The 23,375-nt window shown below is 44.0% G+C and overlaps 1 non-coding gene across 1 annotated transcript; it reads left to right on the plus strand.

Moving 5' to 3' along the window:
* The first annotated feature begins 6,671 nt into the window (after positions 1–6,671).
* Trnas-aga (transfer RNA serine (anticodon AGA)) lies at positions 6,672–6,746 on the plus strand. The gene has a single exon. It is a non-coding gene; the product is annotated as a tRNA-Ser (tRNA).
* The last annotated feature ends 16,629 nt before the right edge of the window (positions 6,747–23,375 follow it).

The following is a 23,375-nucleotide window of genomic DNA, read 5'->3' on the forward strand; positions in this document are numbered from 1 at the left end:
TACCAAGAAAAAGTTTAAAGCCATACCCTCAGCCGGTAAAGTCATGGTTACAGTCTTCTGGGACGCTGAAGGGGTTATTCTGTTCGATGTCCTTCCCCATGGTCAAACGATCAACTCTGAAGTGTATTGTGCTACTCTTCAGAAATTGAAGAAACGACTTCAGCGTGTTCGTAGGCACAAAAATCTGAACGAACTTCTCCTTCTTCATGACAATGCAAGACCTCACACAAGTCTTCGCACCCGAGAGGAGCTCACAAAACTTCAGTGGACTGTTCTTCCTCATGCACCCTACAGCCCCGATCTCACACTGTCGGATTTCCATATGTTTGGCCCAATGAAGGACGCAATCCGTGGGAGGCACTACGCGGATGATGAAGAAGTTATTGATGCAGTACGACGTTGGCTCCGACATCGACCAGTGGAATGGTACCGTGCAGGCATACAGGCCCTCATTTCAAGGTGGCGTAAGGCCGTAGCATTGAATGGAGATTACGTTGAAAAATAGTGTTGTGTAGCTAAAAGATTGGGGAATAACCTGGTGTATTTCAATGCTGAATAAAACAACCCCTGTTTCAGAAAAAAAATGTGTTGCATTACTTATTGAACTGCCCTCGTACAAACTAATAAAATGTTTGTCCACTCTTTTATGAAGAGTGATATATTAAATCAGTAGGTCTTGTTCATCGCAGTTAGACATTTGCCACGGAATTCTCAACAGAATTTCACAGAATACTATATAAGAGAGAGAGAAAAAATATCGACCCCAGGAGACTACGTTGTAATATCGTGACACACCGCCTCATTTCGACGAAAAAAGTCATGAAGTGATTTCAGGAGTATGTTAATGAAGTCATCCACTGATGACTCGGCACCTTTAAACTTCCAGATTTCTGGCATGCTGATTGATCTGATGTTCCAGATAGTCCAGAAGTTTTCTGTGGGATTAAGATCGGACGACGGCGTAAGTACATGCGAGTGTTCGCCGAACTATGAAACTTGTGCGTGCGCAAGCTTCACCGCTGTGACCGTCTTGGGAAGCCGGGAGTGTGTCCATAATGTACTCATACTGATGATGTGGAGAAAACGCAACAGTTGTTGACCGAGCATGCTGAAATCATGGGCATGGTTCATGTGCACGGAAACCGTTCCATTAGTGAATAACGCATGAAACACATGAAACAGCAATATTGAGATCAAAAATTCTTTCTCGCTTGTGTGATTGACATGTCATATTTTCTGTGACAAAAATTAATTTATATTTTACTTGCACTGATGATTGCATTCTAAAATAAACACAGCATTAAATGATTCACTCATGTGTCCATTCAAGAGAAGTAATTGATTTTTTATGGGTAACAAAAATCCAACGGACGTCTGGCTTGTTAAAATGAGTGCAACTTCTGCGGTGTAGTGTTTATCAAATTGATATGAGACTTCATCACTCTTTTCGTCGTTCATTCATAGATCTAGTTTAGTGGTATGCGGAATGGGATAAAGGTAGTTTCATACGACAGTTTAAAGTGTGTATAGAGTTATTACATCGCTAACCACGAAGTAACAACCATCTATATCAGAACTTTCGTCCTGTCTTTATCTTAGATATCAATGAGTAAGTGTTTGAGCTGCGAGAGGAAGGTCGGATAGTCCATTCCCTTTATTGGCTTTATAACGAAGCAATTCCGAAAATACATCTTCAGCTTATATCGCCAGAACACCGAGCAATGAAATGAAATTGGAAATCCCGTGTTACTGAACTATCGCTCTTACAGAAGAGAAAAGACTAAGGAATATGTTTAACATCTTTGTACGGATTAACATTAGAAAGAATTTTGCGTGAAAGATAAATCCTATCAAATACGAAACGTACGTTAAAAGTCAATTGGTATTCCAGCTCGGATAATTTTCTGAGTAATATTTGCGAATGTAGAAGCAAGTTCATAATCCAGTCAGGTATGCACTGATATTCGTGAATTTTGCAGCTATTCCATGCTCTTTAGAACGCTATTAAAAAGGTATTTTCTGTGTATTTAGTGACTAATAACTTGCTAAACAATGATACATCTCCCATTCACAGAAAAGAAATCAGCTTATTAGAAAATCGTTATTATTTTTTTCCGTTTTCCGTCGTAGCTTAGTTGCTTCAAAATTCACGGAGCAATGTTCCGTCTTTGCAACTGCTCATAGCCACAGAAAACGGCTATAACACTCATATACTAAAAGACACAACAGTACACAAACAAAAACACAGAACAGTAAAATTCATAACATGTCTAACAGAAAAATAATACACTTTAACATACAAATACAAATCAACACACAGAAGAGCAATTACACACTGTTAAAAAAAAACACTTACCAGTCAAATTTACAAACAACAATAGACAAACGGGATAAATACCAAGGAGCAGGTGTATACCAATAGGGATATCACCTGGGAATGAAAGGCAAGAATTTCAAAAATAGGTATAAAAAACGTATAAGAAGCTGAAAGTATTAAAACAGCCATTCTACCTTTCCTGAACACCCGATAAAACATGGATATAAACAGTGCAACATGGACCAGGACATGAAAATTATTAGTGCGCACAATCACAACAAAAAACTCCTTACATTACAAGAAAACTTCCGTATAGAAAAGCCCTCGCAATGAAAAACCAAATAATTAATCACTGGAGTAATAACAACTCACCGAAGTAATAATAACTCACTGAAGTAATAATAACTTACTGATGACGTTAACCACCAAGACAATAACATATAGAAATGTAAAACATAACCAGAATAAACAATGAACACACAACACACACACACACACACACACACACACACACACAAACACACACACACACACACACACACACACAAAACCACATATGTTGTATGTTAACCGGGGACCTAGAAACGACGGAGAGGCTCCGTCCCCGCCGTAGCCGCAGTGGTCCACAACCGCACGACGACTACCGCAGTCCACTTCACCCTTCCGCCGCCCCACACCGAGCCCGGTTATTGTGCGGTTCGGCCGCCGGTGTCACCCCCCTCCCCAGGGAACGTCCCACACTAGACGAGTGTAACCCCTATGTTTGCGTAAGCGGAGAACTTGTTTGTGCTTAGTGTAGCTGAGGCGGAATAAGGAGAACCAACCCGCATTCGCCGAAGCAAATGGAAAACCGCCTAAAAACCATCCACAGCCTGGCCGGCTCACCGGACTTCGACACAAGTCCGCCGGGCGGATTCGTGCCGGGGACCAGGCGCTTCCTTCGCAAACCACATATATTCAATACACAACACTAACAAAAGAAGTGCGATAAACACACAGGGCCAGCTGGCAACACAACGCTCTATAAACACATAAAAATTCATAAACAGCGGCATGTGCAAGTGAAATGTTGCAACCAGAGTAATTAAAGAAAAACCACCGAAAATCTACCAACTGGAGTAAGGACTAAACACACCAGGACGATACACATGGACAAACAAAATTGGAAATCGTAAGTAATAGCGGTTGTTTTCAACCTAGAAAACAAAGCATAACACGAATAAATGCTACATAGTAACAAAGTTACAACTATTACGTAATGCATTATCATGTACACTGAGGGGACTGAAGTCCTAGGATACGGATTTCCACATATATATATGTCGGTAATATCACATGAACCGGGTATAAAAGGGCAGTGCTTTGCCGGAGCTGTTATTTACCCTGAGATGATTCATGTGAAAAGACTTGCGACGTGATTATGGCCGCACGACCGGAATAAATACACTCTGAAGGCGGTACGGTTATTGGAGCTCGACGCATGGGACGTACCATTTCGGAAATCGTTAGGGAAGTCAATATTCTGAGATCCACAATGTCAAGAGTACACAAGGAATACCAAATTTAAGGAATTACATCTAACCACAGACAGTGCTGTCGCCGACGTCCTTCAGTTAACGACTGAGAACAGCTGCGCTTCCGCAGAGATGTCGGTGTTAAGGGGCTCCGGAACGCCCTATACTTGCAATGTTAAAATAACGCTTATAAATTACATCTTTCCTCACAAAGTATTTGAGGTAGGAAGTTGAACTTTTTACAGATTATTTATTGGAATATGGGCTACAACTTAACACAGGGATTTTACAAAATTTTAGTTCAATTATTAAAGATGATTTTTTTTCAATAGTAATAAAAATTCACAACATTTTTTTGCAATTTTTTATTTATATATTCAAAAATATACAGTTTTTTGGAAAAAGGCTGTGTTAAATTATGAAGAAGGTACTGTGTAACATTTACTGAAAGTTTGAAACAAATATGTTTGGAAGATCCTTAGAAAACATGTAATTAGTATGAGAAAATAAAAGTTTTGGGAATCGAGCGACAAAGATTGGATTAACTTTTTAGTGCATTCCAGGTCCATAGGATGGATTATCTTCATCCTCTGCAAACTCCTCCTCCAGCTTCCTCTTGTTCCTCCTCCTGTTTACTCTTGCTTGTATTTCTAGACTCTTTACAGCCCTGTCTGCAGCCCGAAGGCGTTCCTTGTCTAAAGCAAGCATCGCTCGTACCATGTTAGAACCTATCTTCATTCCCATATTTCTAAATAACTTGCACCTTACAATGTTGCCATCATTGAAAGTCGCAACAGCATCATACACACCAAAGTGAAGTGTTTCTATTCCAACAAATACAGTCTTGGGGATTCTCGACCATATAACACTATTTACACTTTCATTGGGGTTTTGAGTTTTTCCGTGAATACACTTTTTCAACAGTTCAGGTGCTGCTAAGTCTCTGAAAATAGGTTTTATCACCTCCATTATTGCATGAGGCAGACTATGCTTATGAGTGTACATCACCAGTTAGCAAGTATTTTCTTTCCCACTTTGACTGCTATGGGCAGGTGTACTAAGTCTCTGAAAATAGGTTTTATCACCTCCATTATTGCATGAGGCAGACTATGCTTATGAGTGTACATCACCAGTTAGCAAGTATTTTCTTTCCCACTTTGACTGCTATGGGCAGGTGTACTTGAGAGGTTAGGTTCACTCACTTGGTTATCGTCTTTATTGTTTACAGTAATAACACATACCTTTGGCTTTCCAACATTTCTCCTTTTCTTAAAAGCCTTCAGAGGATTTCTAATAACTTTACTTTTACTCATTATTATACTTCAACAAAACAGAGACTCAAGAAGCAGAATTAATTACGAATATTTTCGAGATAACGACAGAGTAAATAAACATGAAACAATCGACAATCACACCAGCGATATATATTGAACCATCACAGGTTAGCCACAACACATACTTTATCTCACATCACTAAAATGTACCTGATGAACACGGACGTTAATAATAACACCATTTGGCAGCAGTTTAACAGCGCCACAGTGGGTCACGCCCATGTAGAACACATTTCAAAAAAAATTAAAAAATAGTTGTAGTCTTCGGAATTGAATAAATTATATATCTATTAAAAGGTAATAGTCTGCAGATTCAGAAAACGCAAAAAAGTAAAAATTGAACTTTTCATGATTTTGAGCCTTTCCGGAGCCCCTTAACAGACAAACAACACAGCGTGAAATAACTGCAGAAATGAAAGTGGGGCCTACGATTAACATATCAGTTAGGACAATGCGGTGAAACTGGATGTTAATGGGCTACGGCAGCAGACAACCGACACGAGTGCCTTTACTAGCAACACGACAATGCCTGCAGCACCTCTCTTGGGTGTAACCATAATCTGATCAGAAGAGTTACGATTGCAGTTGCTAAGAGCTGGTGGCAGGGTTCGAGTGTTGCGCAGACCCCACGAAGCCATGTACCCAGCCGGCCGGAGTGGCCGAGCGGTTCTAGGCGCTACAGTCTGGAGCCGCGCGACCGCTACGGACGCAGGTTCGAATCCTGTCTCGGGCATGGATGTGTGTGATCTCCTTAGGTTAGTTACGTTTAAGTAATTTTAAGTTCTAGGGGACCGATGACCTCAGCAGTTCAGTCCCATAGTGCTCAGAGCCATTTGAACCATTTCAACCATGGACCCAATTTGTCAACAAGCGCTGTGATTGCTAGTGGCGACTGTATGATGGAGTGGACTGTGTTTACGTAGAATGCACTGGCTCCTCTGGTCCGACTGAACGCATCACTGACAGGTATTGGTTACGAAACTTCCTGGCAGATTAAAACTGTGTGCCCGACCGGGACTCGAACTCGGGACCTTTTCCTTCATTCTGGAAACATCCCCCAGGCTGTGGCTAAGCCATGTTTCCGCTATATCCTTTCTTTCAGGAGTGCTAGTTCTGCAAGGTTCGCAGGAGAGCTTCTGTAAAGTTTGGAAGGTAGGAGACGAGATACTGGCAGAAGTAAAGCTGTGAGTACCGGGCGTGAGTCGTGCTTCGGTAGCTCAGTTGGTAGAACACTTGCCCGAGAAAGGCAAAGGTCCCGAGTTCGAGTCTCGGTCGGGCACACAGTTTTAATCTGCCAGGAAGTTTCATATCAGCGCACACTCCGCTGCAGAGTGAAAATCTCATTCTGGAAACATCCCCCAGGCTGTGGCTAATCCATGTCTCCGCTATATCCTTTCTTTCAGGAGTGCTAGTTCTGCAAGGTTCGCAGGAGAGCTTCTGTAAAGTTTGGAAGGTAGGAGACGAGATACTGGCAGAAGTAAAGCTGTGAGTACCGGGCGTAAGTCTTGCTTCGGTAGCTCAGTTGGTAGAGCACTTGCCCGAGAAAGGCAAAGGTCCCGAGTTCGAGTCTCGGTCGGGCACACAGTTTTAATCTGCCAGGAAGTTTCATATCAGCGCACACTCCGCTGCAGAGTGAAAATCTCATTCTGGAAACATCCCCCAGGCTGTGGCTAAGCCATGTCTCCGCTATATCCTTTCTTTCAGGAGTGCTAGTTCTGAAAGGTTCGCAGGAGAGCTTCTGTAAAGTTTGGAAGGTAGGAGACGAGATACTGGCAGAAGTAAAGCTGTGAGTACCGGGCGTGAGTCGTGCTTCGGTAGCTCAGATGGTAGAGCACTTGCCCGCGAAAGGCAAAGGTCCCGAGTTCGAGTCTCGGTCGGGCACACAGTTTTAATCTGCCAAAGAAGTTTCATATCAGCACACATTCCGCTGCAGAGTGAAAATCTCATTCAGGTATTGGTTACGTTCGACTACTTCGAAACCACTTGCAGGCAACCATGGAATACATGTTCCCAAATAATGATGGAATTTTTTTACAGATAACGCGACTGGTTTGAAGAACATTCTGGACAGTTCGAGCGATTGACTTTGCCACCCAGATCAGCAGACATCGGTACCAACGAACATTTATTGGACATAATCGAAAGGTCAGCTGGTGCAAAAAAATTCTGCACCGGCAACACTTTTGCTATAATCGACAGTTATAGACGCATAGACGCAGTATGGCTGAGTATTTTGTGTGGGATTTTGACACACTTGTTGAGTCCATGCCATATCGAGTTGCATTACGCCAGGCAAAAGGACGTCCGACACACTGTTACAAGATATTACATTACTTAAAAACAAAAATGTATTACAAGTCACTGAAGATGCTACGTAAACAAAGATGCTACATAAACCTAAAAGCGAATGGTAAACATCAAACTGCCTTTTATTTAGTTGCAAAGACGGAATATTACTCTAAGAAAACCGTTATTTGTATTACGTTTAACAGTGAATTTATTTCAAACTTTTCCACTTACAGTTGTGACGGTGATAGAACTCTGACGTACCTGCAACATGAAAACAATGTGAATTAAAACTTGGTGTATACTGTGTGCAACAGCAGCAGAAATGTGTCAGTAGCTCAAAAGAGAGAAAAAAAAAGAAGTTTAAAATCTTAACTCATAATATAGGATGATAAATAACTGTAATTTCGGTTGAAAGATATTGTACAGTTAAATGTACATCTTTACTCCATAAGCTTCCTTGTAGTGTGTGATGGTGAGTACTTCCGCTTCACTATCATATTAATTTGTACGTAGCGTTCTATGATATCGCCTTCCGCTAAAGAAATATTTACACTGAACACATTTGTGTTTAACTAGGAAAAGAAATTTGCTTGCTAGAATTCTGAGGCTATAGTCATATATTTATAGTATTATTGTAACTGATACTTAAACGCAATCAGAAATGTACACAACAGTGTAACAGATTATACGTTCGCAGGAGATAGCACGAGCCAGGTACCACAGCAACAAAGCCACAAGAAATCTTTCCTGCACCCATTGAAACTATGGAAAATATACTAATATAAACCGAGTGGAAGTGTCACTATTAAAGATACATGTGTGTGATGGTGAAATGTTGACACATTTAATATGGAAAATATACTAATATAAACCGAGTCGAAGTGTCACTACTAAAGATACATGTGTGTGACGGCGAAATGTTGACATTTAAAAGCAGACGTCCATTAATGTGTAGAGCCCCTTGAGAATATAACAAAATTAGATGGCCGAAAAGAGTATGAAAAACAATGTTTCCACGAAGAGGAAAGTTATTAGGTCACCTAGAAGCATGTTTGAAAATATTCATCAATAATTCATGACGGTTAAAGGGGAAAAACGGGTGGAAGAAGTAGAATACGAACACATGAATATGAGGTGCTCTTTCAGCAAAGAGAAAACTGTTTTCGCACGTAGCTTTACTACTTAGTAAGGTTGACATTAACTTTTTTGAAACTGATTTGTTAGTGAATATACTACTTTAAAGAATAACAATGTCACTGCATGTAGTGCCCTTTTCAAGAAAATTTGCCACAGAATTGCTTGTTTCTGCAATTTTCTCAGTTGTGAAACTACTAGGAATAAATGACTGCAACGTTGCACTGGGTAAATTTTTTGGAGGGATCAGGCTTGTGACTAGTTTTATGCGGCCCGTCACGAATTCCTCTCCTGTGTCAAGCTTTTCATTTCAGAGTAGCAATTGCAACCTACGTCCTCAATTATTTGCTGGATGTATTCCAACCTGTCTTCCTCTATAGCTTTCACCATCTAGAAATCAGTAATTTCGCAGTGGTTAGCACACTGGACTCGCATTCGGGAGGACGACGGTTCAATACCACGTCCGGCCTTCCTGATTTAGGTTCTCCGAGATTTCCCTAAATCGCTCCAGGCAGGGGCGACTTGCTTCCCGTCCTTCCCTAATCCGATGAGACCGATGACCTCGCTGTCTGGTCTCCTCCCCCACAACAACCCCAAATCAGTAATTTAACATCAGAATTACGAAAGAATCCCGTAGGTGACTTGGGTGAACAAACGTCTCTTAGGTAGTTTGCGCCTTTTCGTTCACATGGTAACACATCCTTTAGTAACATGACTTCAAGGATATGAAGGTCCAGTATGTTACGTTTTTGTTCTCTTACTTTTAGCATTAAGCACCAATGTATTTTGATACGCCTTTCTTTTGTAGCCCTACATACGATGTATAACAACAGATAGAGATGTCCTTTGCTAGACATAATCACTTTTTATCTCGTATTCCCTTTGTTATGGTCAGTTCGTTAACTTTATATTTGATTTCCCTCTGGGGATTCCCTTAAGTGCCGTCCGTGGTGGCGGAGCGGTTCTAGGCGCTTCAGCCTGTAACCGCGCGATCGCTACGGTCGCAGGTTCGAATCCTGCCTCGGGCATAGATATGTGCGATGTCCTTAGGTTAGTTAGGTTTAAGTAGTTCTAAGTTCTAGGGGACTGATGACCTCATTTGTTGAGGCCCACAGTGCTCAGAGCCATTTGAACCATTCCCCTTACGTCTTTCATACGGTCCTGTTTTTAAACCGTGCGGTTCCAGCCAGTTAGTTGACGAAGGACAAAGGACGTCACAAGGCTGAAAATGTAGTTTACGGTAGCCATGTCAATAGATTTATGAAAAAAATAATAAACGGCACACGTAGAATGTACGAATGTACCTGTGGTAACTCTAATCGTTGTAACACCAATGTTATGTAAATGTGAGCTGTTTCTTGAGTCATCAGTCCACTGACTGGTTTGATGTGGCCCGCCACAAACCCCTCTCCTGTGCCAACCTCTTCATCTCAGAGTAGCACTTGCAATCTACGTCCTGAATTATTTGACGGATGTATACTAATCTCGGTCTTCCTCCACAGTTTTGCCCGCTGCAGCTCCCTCTAGTACCATGGAAGTCATTCGCTGATGTCTTAATAGATGTAGTATCATCTTGTAGCCTCTCCTTGTCAGTGTTTTCCGTATAATCGTTTCCTCTCCGATTTGAGCACAACCTCTTCATTCTTTACCTCATCGGCTCATCTAATTTTCAACATTCGCCTCTAGCATCACAATTCAAATGCTTCGATTCTCTTCTGTTCTGGTTTTCCCACAGTCCATGATTCACTACCATACAACGCTGCGCTCCAAACGTACATTTTGAGAAATTTATTCCTAAAATTAAGGCCGTGACCAAGAATGCCCTTTTCTGCCAGTGCTAGTCTGCCTTTTATGTCCTCCTTGTTCCGTCTGTCATGCGTTATTTTGCTCACTAGGTAGCAGAATTCTTTAAGTTAATTTACTTAGCGATCGCCAGTCCTTATATTAAGTTTCTCGCTTTCTCATTTCCTCTACTTCTCATTACTTTCGTCTTTCTTTGTTTTACTCTCAATAGACATTTTGTACTCATTGGACTGTTCATTCCATCTAACTGCAGTTCTTCCTGACTTCCACTGAAGAAGTTAATTTCATCAGCGAATCTTATCATTAATGTTCATCAACCTTGAATTTTGATTCCATTCTTGAACCTTCCTTTCATTTTCATCGTTGCTTATTCGTTGTATAGACTGAACAGTACAGGCGAAAGACTACATCCCTGTCTTATACCCTTTTTAATTCGAACCCTTCGTTCCCCATTGGCTCTTGTACACGTTGTATATTACCAGTCACTTCCTATAGCTTACCCCAATTTTTCTCAGAATTTCGAACACCTTTTACCAGTTGACACTATCGAACGCTTTTTGCAGGTCGACAAATCCCATGAACGTGTCTTGATTCTTCTTTAGTCTTGGTTCCATTATGAACTGTAACAGTCTTCAGAAGTGTGTGGATGATATTTTGCGGAAGTCTGATTGTATATTGCCAGAGTCTCACATACTACACAGAAATTCTTATAGAATGTTACCTATTCCTTTTGCATTACTTTATCTTAAGTTTTGTAAAGTTCCTTTAAATTCAGATTGTATACTGGGTCTCCTACCTCTTCTATATCGACCCCTGTTTCTTATACTATCCCATGAGGTAGCTCTTCTCCCTCGTAGAGACCTTCAATGTACTCTTTCCACCTATACTCTCTCCCCTTCGCATTTCACAGTGGAATTCCCATTGCATTCTTAATGTTACCACTCTTAATTTCACCGAAGGCTGTTTCGAGTTTTCTATATGAGGTGACAGTCCTTCCGACAGTAATTTCTTTTTCGATTTCTTCACATTTTTCATGCAGCCATTTCGCCTTAGCTTCCCTGCACTTCCTATTTATTTCATTCCTCAGAGACTTGTATTTCTCTATTCCTGAGTTTCCCGGAACATTTTTGTACTTCCTTCTTTCACCGATCAATTGAAGTATTTCTTCTGTTTCCCACGGTTTCTTCGCTTTTACCTTCTTTGTACCTATGTTTTCCTTCCCAACATCTGCGATGCCCTTTATAGAGAGATGTCCATTCCTCTTCAACTGAACTGCCTAGTGAGCTATTCTTTATGGCAGTATCTATATTCTGAGACAAATTCAAGCGTGTCTCTTCATTCCCTATTGCTATCGTATCTCACATGTTTGATCACTGATTCTCCTTGACTAGCATCTTGAATTTCGACCCGCTCTTCATCACTACTAAGTTGCGATCTGAGTCTGTATCTTTTCCAAGATGAGCCTTGCAACGTAGTATGTGATTTCGCAATATCTGGCAGACCATGACCTAATGTAACTGAAACCTTCCCATATCTCCCGGTCTTTTCCAAGCACACTTCCCCCTCTTGTGATTCTCGAACAGAGGTCTCGCTATTACTAGGTTGAAATTTGTTGCAGAACTCAATCAATCTTTGTTCTCTCTTATTCCTAGGACCACGTCCATATTCTCCCGTAAGCATGTCTTCCATTACTTCCCCTAGAACAGCATTCCAGTCCCCCATGGCTATTAGATTTTCGTCTGCCTTTACTTACTGGATTACCCATTCAATATCTTCAGATATTCTTCCATCCCATAATTTTCAACTATCGTTGTCTGTGTCAGTTTGCTGTCAATTCTGATAAGAAAAACTCTATCATTGAGCTGTTCGCAGTCTTTGCCCTACCTTACTATTCATAACGAAACTACTTCCGTTACACCATTTTCTGCTGCTGTTGATATTACCCCTACTATGTGTAGATTGAACCTATGAATTTCCTTTTTCAGAGTTTCCGACTTCCCTACCACGTTGAAGCTTCTGTCATTCCACGTCCCGACTTGTAGATCGTTATCGTTTCGTTCGTTATTCAATCTTTTTCCCTTGTTTACCCCCCGTCGGCAGTCTCCTCCTGGAGATCCGAATGGGTAACTATTCCGGAATCTTTTGCCTTTGGAGAGATCATCATGACACTGTTTCAGCTAAAAGCTACTGTGTGTCTTTAATGCTGTAACTTCTGTTCCTTCTGCATCCTCATGCCGTTGGTGATTGCTGATTCTTCCGCCTTTAGGTCAGTTTCCCAACCCAAGGGCGTGGGAGTGCCCTGAACCTCTGCTTGCTCCTCCTCCCTGCGACCTACGCAACCTCTATCCCGCTAGTAGGAAGAAGCTTCGACTTAGAGTAGTACTATTATTTTTACAGTTCAGTTAGAGAGATTTATCTCTTGGGAGGTTTAAGTCTCGGTGATAATTTGAAGGTTCACATTACGACAGACTAGTACTCCATACCTGTTGATTAAGTGATTAGCTACTAGGGGTGGACAAAAACATGGGAAGATCACGAGAAATGCATGCCTGAACATAAATACAGATGCTAGCCAACCTGCAGTTTGCGCTGTTGTATTTGACGATGAACGGCACCTGTGCAGTGGCCTCCATATGCTGAAAGTGTCCCTCGTGGTCAGAACAGTGTCTTGTGTAGTTGCAGTGCATTATGTTGGAGCGAAGTCAGTTCGAACGTTGGCAAATTGTTCGTGTTCGTATGGTTCAAATTCAAATGGCTCTGAGCACTATGGGACTTAACGTCTATGGTCATCAGTCGCCTAGAACTTAGAACCACTTAAACCTATCTAACCTAAGGATAGAACACAACACCCAGTCATCACGAGGCAGAGAAAATCCCTGACCCCGCCGGGAATCGAACCCGGGCGTGGGAAGCGAGAACGCTACCGCACGACCACGAGCTGCGGACACGTGTTCGTATGGTGGGTGCTTCTGTAACCAAGGTAAGCTACTTGTTTAATGTACCAAGCGGTGCAGTATCGAAGATTTATACGGCAAGCACATAAGCATCATCAGCTAACTCGGACAACTCGGACGATAGTGTGTGTCAAATGAGGGTAGCGCACTATCACTGAAGACAACGACTGAAAAAGTTATTACAGAACTGTCTGTCACTCATGCGAAACCTGTCAACATCAAAACAACAGGAAGGGAGCTCCGTAGGTGGGGAATTGAAGGGCTAGATGGAATTACAAAACCACTCAGCAGCGATGCAAAAGGTAACCGTGATGCCATAGCAATAAAGCCGGGATTTTGGAGCAAATGAAGAAAGTCATTTTTATCGGATGAGTACGGTTTCACTATGTTTGCAACTTCTAGCAGGGCTTAAGTCCCAAGAGAAAGCATGGCAGGTGTTCGCCGATGAATCGGACAGCCATGTCGTGATATTAGGTTGGCTCCATGGTTACTCTGCAACGTCGCTTTACTGAAAAAGATCATGTGACCATTCTGGATGACCAGAATGGTACCATTTTCTTGCCTACCCAGACACTTCGTTTAGGACTTGTTTTGTGGAAACAAGGATGAACTGTCGCCTCTCCGCTAGCCGCCACAGTCACGAGATCTCAGGATTATTGAGGCTTTGTGGTCAGCTTTGGAGAAAAGGGTGCGTGATCGTGGTATCAATCACCATTCCCGTTACCTCCCGGGCTGACGAAGCAAAGTTCGTACTGTGCACTGACCCTCTCGATGTAGTGCTGCAGGTAACCCCAACGAATCTGGCTATTACAACACTGTCGAGCATGAGAAAACGTTCCTAAATGCCTACTTGACAAACAATAATTAGAGAAATTTTTGTAATAGCTAAATTATACTGACGGACTTCCTAGTAAAATGATTAAAGTGGTCACAGTATCTGTTAAATGAAAACCTGTGAAAGAGTAATAATAATTTACTCCTAAAAACACCTGAAAAACAGGGCCACCACAATCGACAAACATGCTTGAAAGAATAACATCACTGAACTTTTTAATGCCCATTAACAGTGCGTAACACGTAACCTAACTTTTATACGAAATGTATGGAGATAGACCTTGGTGTTACGGTCAATCAAACAAGTACAATTATCTCTCTCATAACTCAACAAGACGATTCCATCAAATGGTTAAGATTGCTCTGAGCCCTATGGGACTTAACATCTGAGGTCATCAGTCTCCTAGAACTTAGAACTACTTAAACCTAATTAGCCTAAGGACATCACAAACATCCATGCCCGAGGCAGGATTGGAACCTGCGACCGTAGCGGTCGCGCGGTACCAAACTGACGCGCCTAGAACCGCTCGGCCACACCGGTCGGCGACGATTCCTTCGACTTTAACTCTTAACATGAGTGATCAGTCCACTCAAACAATACAAGAAGAAAAGTCAGAAAACATCATTAAATAGACGCCTAAGCTCTGTTGTCTGCACAAACACATATTACTTTTAACCTAACCTCCACGTTGTCTAACCTGAAAACTAACGGTCCTACCCCTCACTGCTGACTCAACACTTTGCACTGCGCGCTGCTCTCACCATGACTAGTGTTAATATTACAGCTGTAGACGACGCGATGCTCTTGCAAATGTCGCCCTCACTTCACTGCGGAGTAGCTTATGCAGATGGTCTGCTATCACAATCGGCCTCAGTAGGCCATCATCGCTGGTCTAGAAATCCGCAGCACCGTCCAATGCGGGATGAAAGATTCCTATCTCGAATGAAGGCAAGCTACTTCTCACCGAAATCTTCCGAACTATAAATACGAGGAGTTTCTCACTAAATATCAGATTTGAGACTAAGAGCTCTCCTTGGAATAAGAGTAAGTCACACACAGTGCCCACCCGGGTATCCGTGGGTTCTAACGCACTGCTTTCTGGACGGGAAGGCGTGCCGGTCCCCGGCACAAATCCGCCCGAACCGCTGAATAACTCTGGGTTCGGTGGGGTGAGTGGACAGCTGTAGCCAGTTGTGAACCGAAGAGGCTATGGCGGGGTTGAAGAGCCTCTCTGTCGTTTCTAGGTCCCCAGTTCCACACAATACAATACAATACAAGTCACACACTATGGTTCGCTACGTGAGCTTCGAGCACTTGAACCTTTCTGCTTCAAAGGCCAATCAAAATAACTGGAAATAATACTTAAATCTCACCGGTGTGGTCAGCACAGAAGAGGAATGAAATGCGCTTCCGTCTGAAGCAGATAAACGCCCAAACTCACCCTTCCATCTTCTTACGCAAGTTTGTTCCTCTCCTGCATTCCTAGTGATCATTCATTTTATCTTCTGTTGTATCTTCTCGCATCCCTTTTGCCAGCTGAGCGCCACTCACGTCAGAAAGAACAGACACCACGCAGAATCCGCAGCTGTGATAGATTATGTGTAAATTGAAGGTGGAAGGGAGGAGAAAGGAAAGGAAAGGAAAGGAAAGGAATTACTGATGTCAGCTGTATCCGGACATTACGCGGAATCTCTGAGAACGTACGTTTAAAGCGCAGCTTGTATGGTAATGAAACATGGACTGTGGGAATACCGTAGCAGAAGAGAATTGATGCATTTGAGATGTGCTACAGGCAAATGTTAAAAGTTAGGTGGACTGATAAGGTAACGAATAAGATGGTTCTGCGCAGAATACGAGAGGAAAGGAATGTATGGAAAACACTGAAAATAAGAAGGGACAGGTTGATAGGACATCTAGATATCAGGAAATAACTTCCATGGTACTAGACGGATCTGTAGAGTGTAGAAACTGTAGAAGAAGACGGAGAATGGGATACATCCTACACATAACAGACAACGCAAGTGCTACTCTGAGATGAAAAGGTTGGCTCAAGACAGGAGTTAGTAGGAATTAGTGGTGTGTCACATCAAACCAGTCAGAAAACAGATGACGATATTATTCACCAGGAAAAAAAAGTACTGTGAGACAGTAGGCAAAATGCGAAATTCCTTATGACAGTGGGTGAGCACCATATATTATTCTTACAGCAGGTTTGTGAGCAACAAACGCTTCCCTTCATACGAATAATGTTGAGTTACCCAAATTTTCACATATGACATTATTCAATTATATATATATATATATATATATATATATATATATATATATATATATATATATATATACTCCTGGAAATTGAAATAAGAACACCGTGAATTCATTGTCCCAGGAAGGGGAAACTTTATTGACAGATTCCTGGGGTCAGACACATCACATGATCACACTGACAGAACCACAGGCACATAGACACAGGCAACAGAGCATGCACAATGTCGGCACTAGTACAGTGTATATCCACCTTTCGCAGCAATGCAGGCTGCTATTCTCCCATGGAGACGATCGTAGAGATGCTGGATGTAGTCCTGTGGAACGGCTTGCCATGCCATTTCCACCTGGCACCTCAGTTGGACCAGCGTTCGTGCTGGACGTGCAGACCGCGTGAGACGACGCTTCATCCAGTCCCAAACATGCTCAATGGGGGACAGATCCGGAGATCTTGCTGGCCAGGGTAGTTGACTTACACCTTCTAGAGCACGTTGGGTGGCACGGGATACATGCGGACGTGCATTGTCCTGTTGGAACAGCAAGTTCCCTTGCCGGTCTAGGAATGGTAGAACGATGGGTTCGATGACGGTTTGGATGTACCGTGTCGCTCCCCACACCATGACGCCGGGTGTTGGCCCTGTGTGCCTCGGTCGTATGCAGTCCTGATTGTGGCGCTCACCTGCACGGCGCCAAACACGCATACGACCATCATTGGCACCAAGGCAGAAGCGACTCTCATCGCTGAAGACGACACGTCTCCATTCGTCCCTCCATTCACGCCTGTCGCGACACCACTGGAGGCGGGCTGCACGATGTTGGGGCGTGAGCGGAAGACGGCCTAACGGTGTGCGGGACCGTAGCCCAGCTTCATGGAGACGGTTGCGAATGGTCCTCGCCGATACCCCAGGAGCAACAGTGTCCCTAATTTGCTGGGAAGTGGCGGTGCGGTCCCCTACGGCACTGCGTAGGATCCTACGGTCTTGGCGTGCATCCGTGCGTCGCTGCGGTCCGGTCCCAGGTCGACGGGCACGTGCACCTTCCGCCGACCACTGGCGACAACATCGATGTACTGTGGAGACCTCACGCCCCACGTGTTGAGCAATTCGGCGGTACGTCCACTCGGCCTCCCGCATGCCCACTATACGCCCTCGCTCAAAGTCCGTCAACTGCACATACGGTTCACGTCCACGCTGTCGCGGCATGCTACCAGTGTTAAAGACTGCGATGGAGCTCCGTATGCCACGGCAAACTGGCTGACACTGACGGCGGCGGTGCACAAATGCTGCGCAGCTAGCGCCATTCGACGGCCAACACCGCGGTTCCTGGTGTGTCCGCTGTGCCGTGCGTGTAATCATTGCTTGTACAGCCCTCTCGCAGTGTCCGGAGCAAGTATGGTGGGTCTGACACACCGGTGTCAATGTGTTCTTTTTTCCATTTCCAGGAGTATATATATATATATATATATATATATATATATATATATATATATATATATATATATATATATATGTATATATAAGCGAGGTTTCTACGGCTGCCGCCGACTCTCGCATCCCTATCGCCATCGTTCACGGTCATTCCAGTCCCCTTCATTAAGACCTCTCGCCGCCATTGCTTCGTTGACGTCGTCATTCCAGCATCTCGCAGTAATTTTGACATTCATAACCTCTCAGATCCTATCATTTCTAATATGGTCAAGTCTGGAGTATCCAAAACTCCGGCTCCAGAAATCCATCTCGACAGCCAGCAGGAGATATTTCTGCCACTGAGTTAGTTCCCACAACTCTGCACCATATGTTTTGATACTTTCAATAACTGTGTGGTAGATGGTATGTTCTGTTCTGCGCGTTATGTTTTTGTTTCAGAGAATAACATTTAGTTGTTTTATGCCTCGCTTGCCCTGGAGCCCGCATCTCGTGGTCGTGCGGTAGCGTTCTCGCTTCCCACGCCCGGGTTCCCGGGTTCGATTCCTGGCGGGGTCAGGGATTTTATCTGCCTCGTGATGGCTGGGTGTTGTGTGATGTCCTTAGGTTTAAGTAGTTCTAAGTTCTAGGGGACTGATGACCATAGATGTTAAGTCCCATAGTGCTCAGAGCCATCTCGCTTGCCCTGGCCTGTTTTACTGTTTACATCATCCATACTTCTACCATTGGACGACAGTGTCACTCCCAAGTACTTAAAATGATGACACCCTTTAACAGTATCAGAACCGAGCTGTAAGTCGTTAACAGTACTTTCTCCCACTTTCAGATATTCTGTTTTAGATACGTTTACGAAAAAAACCAATTTTTCATATTCTTCTTTTAATTTGCGGGGCATGTAATTTGAATCTTCCTCATCTTCAGCTACTAACACTTGGTCGTCAACAAAAGTAAAGTGAACAAGATATCGTCGTCAATGAAAATACTCAAAATATGTCAACTTCTCGACTGATCTCTCCCCAAGAACAGCTGTGAGTACCCTGATATTTTTAGTAAGGTAATGTACATTTCTTTACAAATGTGCCGCGTCCCTCTTACCAATGTGGATGTAGCGAACTTTAACCGATGTAGCTCCTCCACTGCGAGACTGGAATCTGGGAACTTGTCGTAACACGTGGTGGCGGCGAAGAACAGCGTGCAGCTGGATTTTCTGCGCAGACAGGGGAGGACCACGCCTCCCTCCCCCCCCCCCCCCATCCCCTCTCCTTACTCAACCCCCTCGCCGCCTTTTATCAAATTTCCCTCTCGCCGTGACCTCGCCGCTGCCCTCCTCAGCGGCAATAAACATTTTTTAGCACTGACTGACAAGCTCATTCCGGGAGGCGTGGCGCTCGCCCGAGGTGCACCTCCCGACCGTTGCGGCCTATCGACACGGCGTGATCGATACCCGGTTATCAGGTCGCGGGGCGGTTGGGCCGGCCGGCGCCGGTTGCCCGTTTCTCAGCGCTATCGCCTGGCGCGGATTTACTGCGCCCAGCCCGGGCCGGCACCGCCCCCCTGGTCTGCCCGGGGCACGCCGCCTAACTTGGCGGTCTTAAGACCACCCCCACTGCCGCACCCCCACCCCCCACCTCCCCCCGCTACTGCCACCAGGGAATTGGGCTGTCACCGCAACAGGCGGCCATGCCTGCTGGTCCACATGGAGGGGGCACCCTACAGCAGCAGAAAAAAGGACTTCGATACACGGTTCTATACACTGACAGAAATAGAAATCAGGGAGCCACAGTGCGATATTTATCAAACTGGTATTAAAAGATTAAATTTTCATTCGACTTATGACGTCTATCATCGTCAGTAGGAGGTGCGACTACTTCTACAGGTATGGAAGCAAAGACGCTCCATAGATCATCTTCAGAAATTTATCCTTTGGCTGAAATACATGTCGTGTCTTTAAGAAATGAAACTATGTAGTTCCAGAGACAGTTTCAAGTCTCAAACAATGAAAATTTCTACGGAGGCCAGGGTTTGAGCCTGTCTCCCATTCACTAGGCAGATATGCTACCCACTACGCCACTCTGGCGCAGTGGCTTCGCACATCTGCACAACTCCCTCCTCAATCCAAATTTCCATTCACGCGTCACTTGGTATTCCCCCTTTTCGTCAGGAGGAGGTCTTAGACTTGTAAACGTCTCTGAAACCATACTTTTCTTTTGATTAAAGATGCTACCCCTGGGTTTCAGGCAGGATGCCTCGTTTTGTTCGTTGCTGAGGTGCCATTCCACTACCGTTCGAAAACCTTTGCAATGCTGAAACGTCCTGGCAGATTAAAACTGTGTGCCCGACCGAGACTCGAACTCGGGACCTTTGCCTTTTGCGGGCAAGTGCTTTACCATCTGAGCTACCGAAGCACGACTCACGCCCGGTACTCACAGCTTTACTTCTGCCAGTATCTCGTCTCCTACCTTCCAAACTTTACAGAAGCTCTTCTGCGAATCTTGCAGGAGAGTTTCTGTAAAGTTTGGAAGGTAGGAGACGAGATACTGGCAGAAGTAAAGCTGTGAGTACCAGGCGTGAGTCGTGCCTCGGTAGCTCAGATGGTAGAGCACTTGCCCGCGAAAGGCAAAGATCCCGAGTTCGAGTCTCGGTCGGGCACACAGTTTTAATCTGCGAGGAAGTTTCATATCAGCGCACTTTCCGCTGCAGAGTGAAAATCTCATTCTGGCCTCTGCAATGCTATTCGAGTTTAGGGGGAATACAAAGTGGGCTGAGGGATGAATGGGATTTTAGGCTGAGGGTAGTCCGTGTAGCCGTGCAAAGCCATTGCGCCAGGATGGTGCATTGATTAGTGCATCTGCCTAGTAAACAGAAGGCCCCGGTTCTAATCCGAGCCTTGGTACAAATTTTTATTCCTTGCTTTAGTCTGCATATATACATATGCAGCGTCTGTTCATGAAGACGCATTATGGTATGCAGGATGCCTCTTTCCATTGCATCTCATGTTTTGTGAAAACAAATAAGGGGAGTTGACTGCAGGATCCGTATGTTCCTGAACATGTTCGTGGTGTAAACTACCGTGTGTGTCGGTGTGTGGGGTGGCGGGGAGGGGGTCTTGCGTTATCATGTTGGTCTTATCATTCTTGTCGCATACTTCAACAATTATGAAGTTTTCAAATCCAATAGCTTCCCTTAACATGATTCCAGGAGTTGTTAGCGTCTTGGGAATTGCTTCCTCCTGGGATACTACACAGACGGAAGGGAGACTGCTCTTTGAACGCCCAGACTGCCAGTCATTGTCTGGTTGAGCTGGTCTTAACATGAAACTGACAATTGCCTGTGGTATGGTGTTAGCGTTAAACGATGCAAGGGAATTGAGATATCAAACCAGTGTTTAGTAAACTGTTCCCAGTTGACAGCTGTGGCACCCCGCCTGCAACCACTGCCCGTATTTCAGTTACTGTCGTCTGCTATTCGACAGAGCCACTCTAACAATACCTGCGGTGCAGCCCTTCCCGTGCCTACTCTTCTTGCGACACTTGTTCCATATCGCTATCACTCGCCCGAAGTCATTGTATTTACACCCATCTATCTGTGCATCTGTTGGCATGATCATCCCATGCCCTTCATGGCAATGATTCGATTTCTCTAGAGTGATTCACTGGAGCTTTCCAGTAAGGTTAGATACACACCTTTCTTCACCTATATTAATGGCGATTTACTGGATTGAAATTAAGATTGCGCAAGGATGAACTTTTAATCCCTATATGCCACAGGCATGGGGTTGGTTTAGATCTTCATCGTGTAACACATTCCAATTCCGTGAGTGCGTGTATAGGAATTGAAGCGTAAAGTGCTGAAGAAGTATCAGGGGTAGGATTGTCTATATGTGTGTGGTGGCACTAGCCCTCTGTGACACACATGAGGACAGCTAGCAGTGTCACCCTGCACTGCAAGGCAGTTACAGGCTTGGTGTCCGACTCTTCCTCGTACGAAGTGAATTTTCTTAATCATTGTTTCTATCTGGGTCTTTTATGTTTTTTGTTTTCTTATTGCGCTCTATTCATTGTAGGTCAATGCGATTTTAACACATCGGTGTTTCAACTGGTCAATCTGACCTATGAGACCCTACTTGCTGCGGGTTTGTTTTGAGAGGGTTGAGCGCCCCTGTTTCCCGTCTCATGGGCTCGATGTCTCACTGACGTGTGAATGTTTCAAATTGGTTATTAAGATAGGTATCCGGTTTTTTATTGTAATGTCGATTGTATGTTCCCTGTCTTGTACATGCACACATGATACGTATCAGGAAACTGGTCGCGCTCCGATAAATAAAAGTTCATATACAACTAAAAATGGTTCAAATGGCTCTGAGCACTATGGGACTCAACTGCTGAGGTCATTAGTCCCCTAGAACTTAGAACTAGTTAAACCTAACTAACCTAAGGACATCACAAACATCCATGCCCGAGGCAGGATTCGAACCTGCGACCGTAGCGGTCTTGCGGCTCCAGACTGCAGCGCCTTTAACCGCACGGCCACTTCGGCCGGCCATATACAACTGAAAGCGGTTTATTTCTGAAATAAGCGTTATTTCAGCTGCGGCTGCCCTGAACAAAAAAAAAAAAACTATTTATATTAATAATAATTTAGTAGTTGATGTTTATACTAGCTGCGCATTAACAACGGTGCCCAGAGAAAGATTTTTTTTGTTTCCTCCATTGCCCAAGTTGGCTGGGCGGATCTTTATGGAATTCTGGGACTTTCCAGCGAAATCCCAAGGACCTGGTGATATGCTCATTCATATTGCCTTTGGAGCTTACTTGGCGTCGTACGAAATCTCTCTGCATCTCGCACTCGCTCCAGAAACTCTGTTGTCTTGGCACACGGGAGAAATTACGTGACAGTCTGCATAGATGGTTCAGATGGCTCTGAGCACTATGGGACTTAACTGCTGAGGTCATCAGTCCCCTAGAACTTAGTACTACTTAAACCTAACTAAGCTAAGGACATCACACACATCCATGCCCGAGGCAGGATTCGAACCTGCGATAGTAGCGGTTGCGCAGTTCCAGACTGTAGCGCCTAGAACCGCTCGGCCACTCCGGCCGGCAGTCTGCATAGAAGATGAATTAGCAACTATGTCTGCAAATGGGGAAAATAGGGGAAAATTGCGACCCCGCCTCCACATCCACCCCCCATCCCTGTGCTCCTGGAATCTGGAGCTGTTATTCGTTAAATGACTACCATACAAGTTCGTGGATAGCCATCACTTCTCTCTCTGTTTCACGTGTGGAATTTAGTTCTCGTGACATGATACGTTCGTAACTGACCAACTCTTGATTATGCATGAGGAATCAAATAGGCAGGTTGTGCTATTAACTGAAATTGCAATGACGAGGAAGCTAGTCGGTGTTAGCGTTTTTACTTACTTGATGTGTTTCATAATGTGTGCTGGTTCTGATGTGCAGAACCATTTACTACTATGTTTGAAGTGTGTGTGTGTGTGTGTGTGTGT

Source organism: Schistocerca nitens, chromosome 5 (genome assembly GCF_023898315.1).
Source record: "Schistocerca nitens isolate TAMUIC-IGC-003100 chromosome 5, iqSchNite1.1, whole genome shotgun sequence".
NCBI lineage: Eukaryota > Metazoa > Arthropoda > Insecta > Orthoptera > Acrididae > Schistocerca > Schistocerca nitens.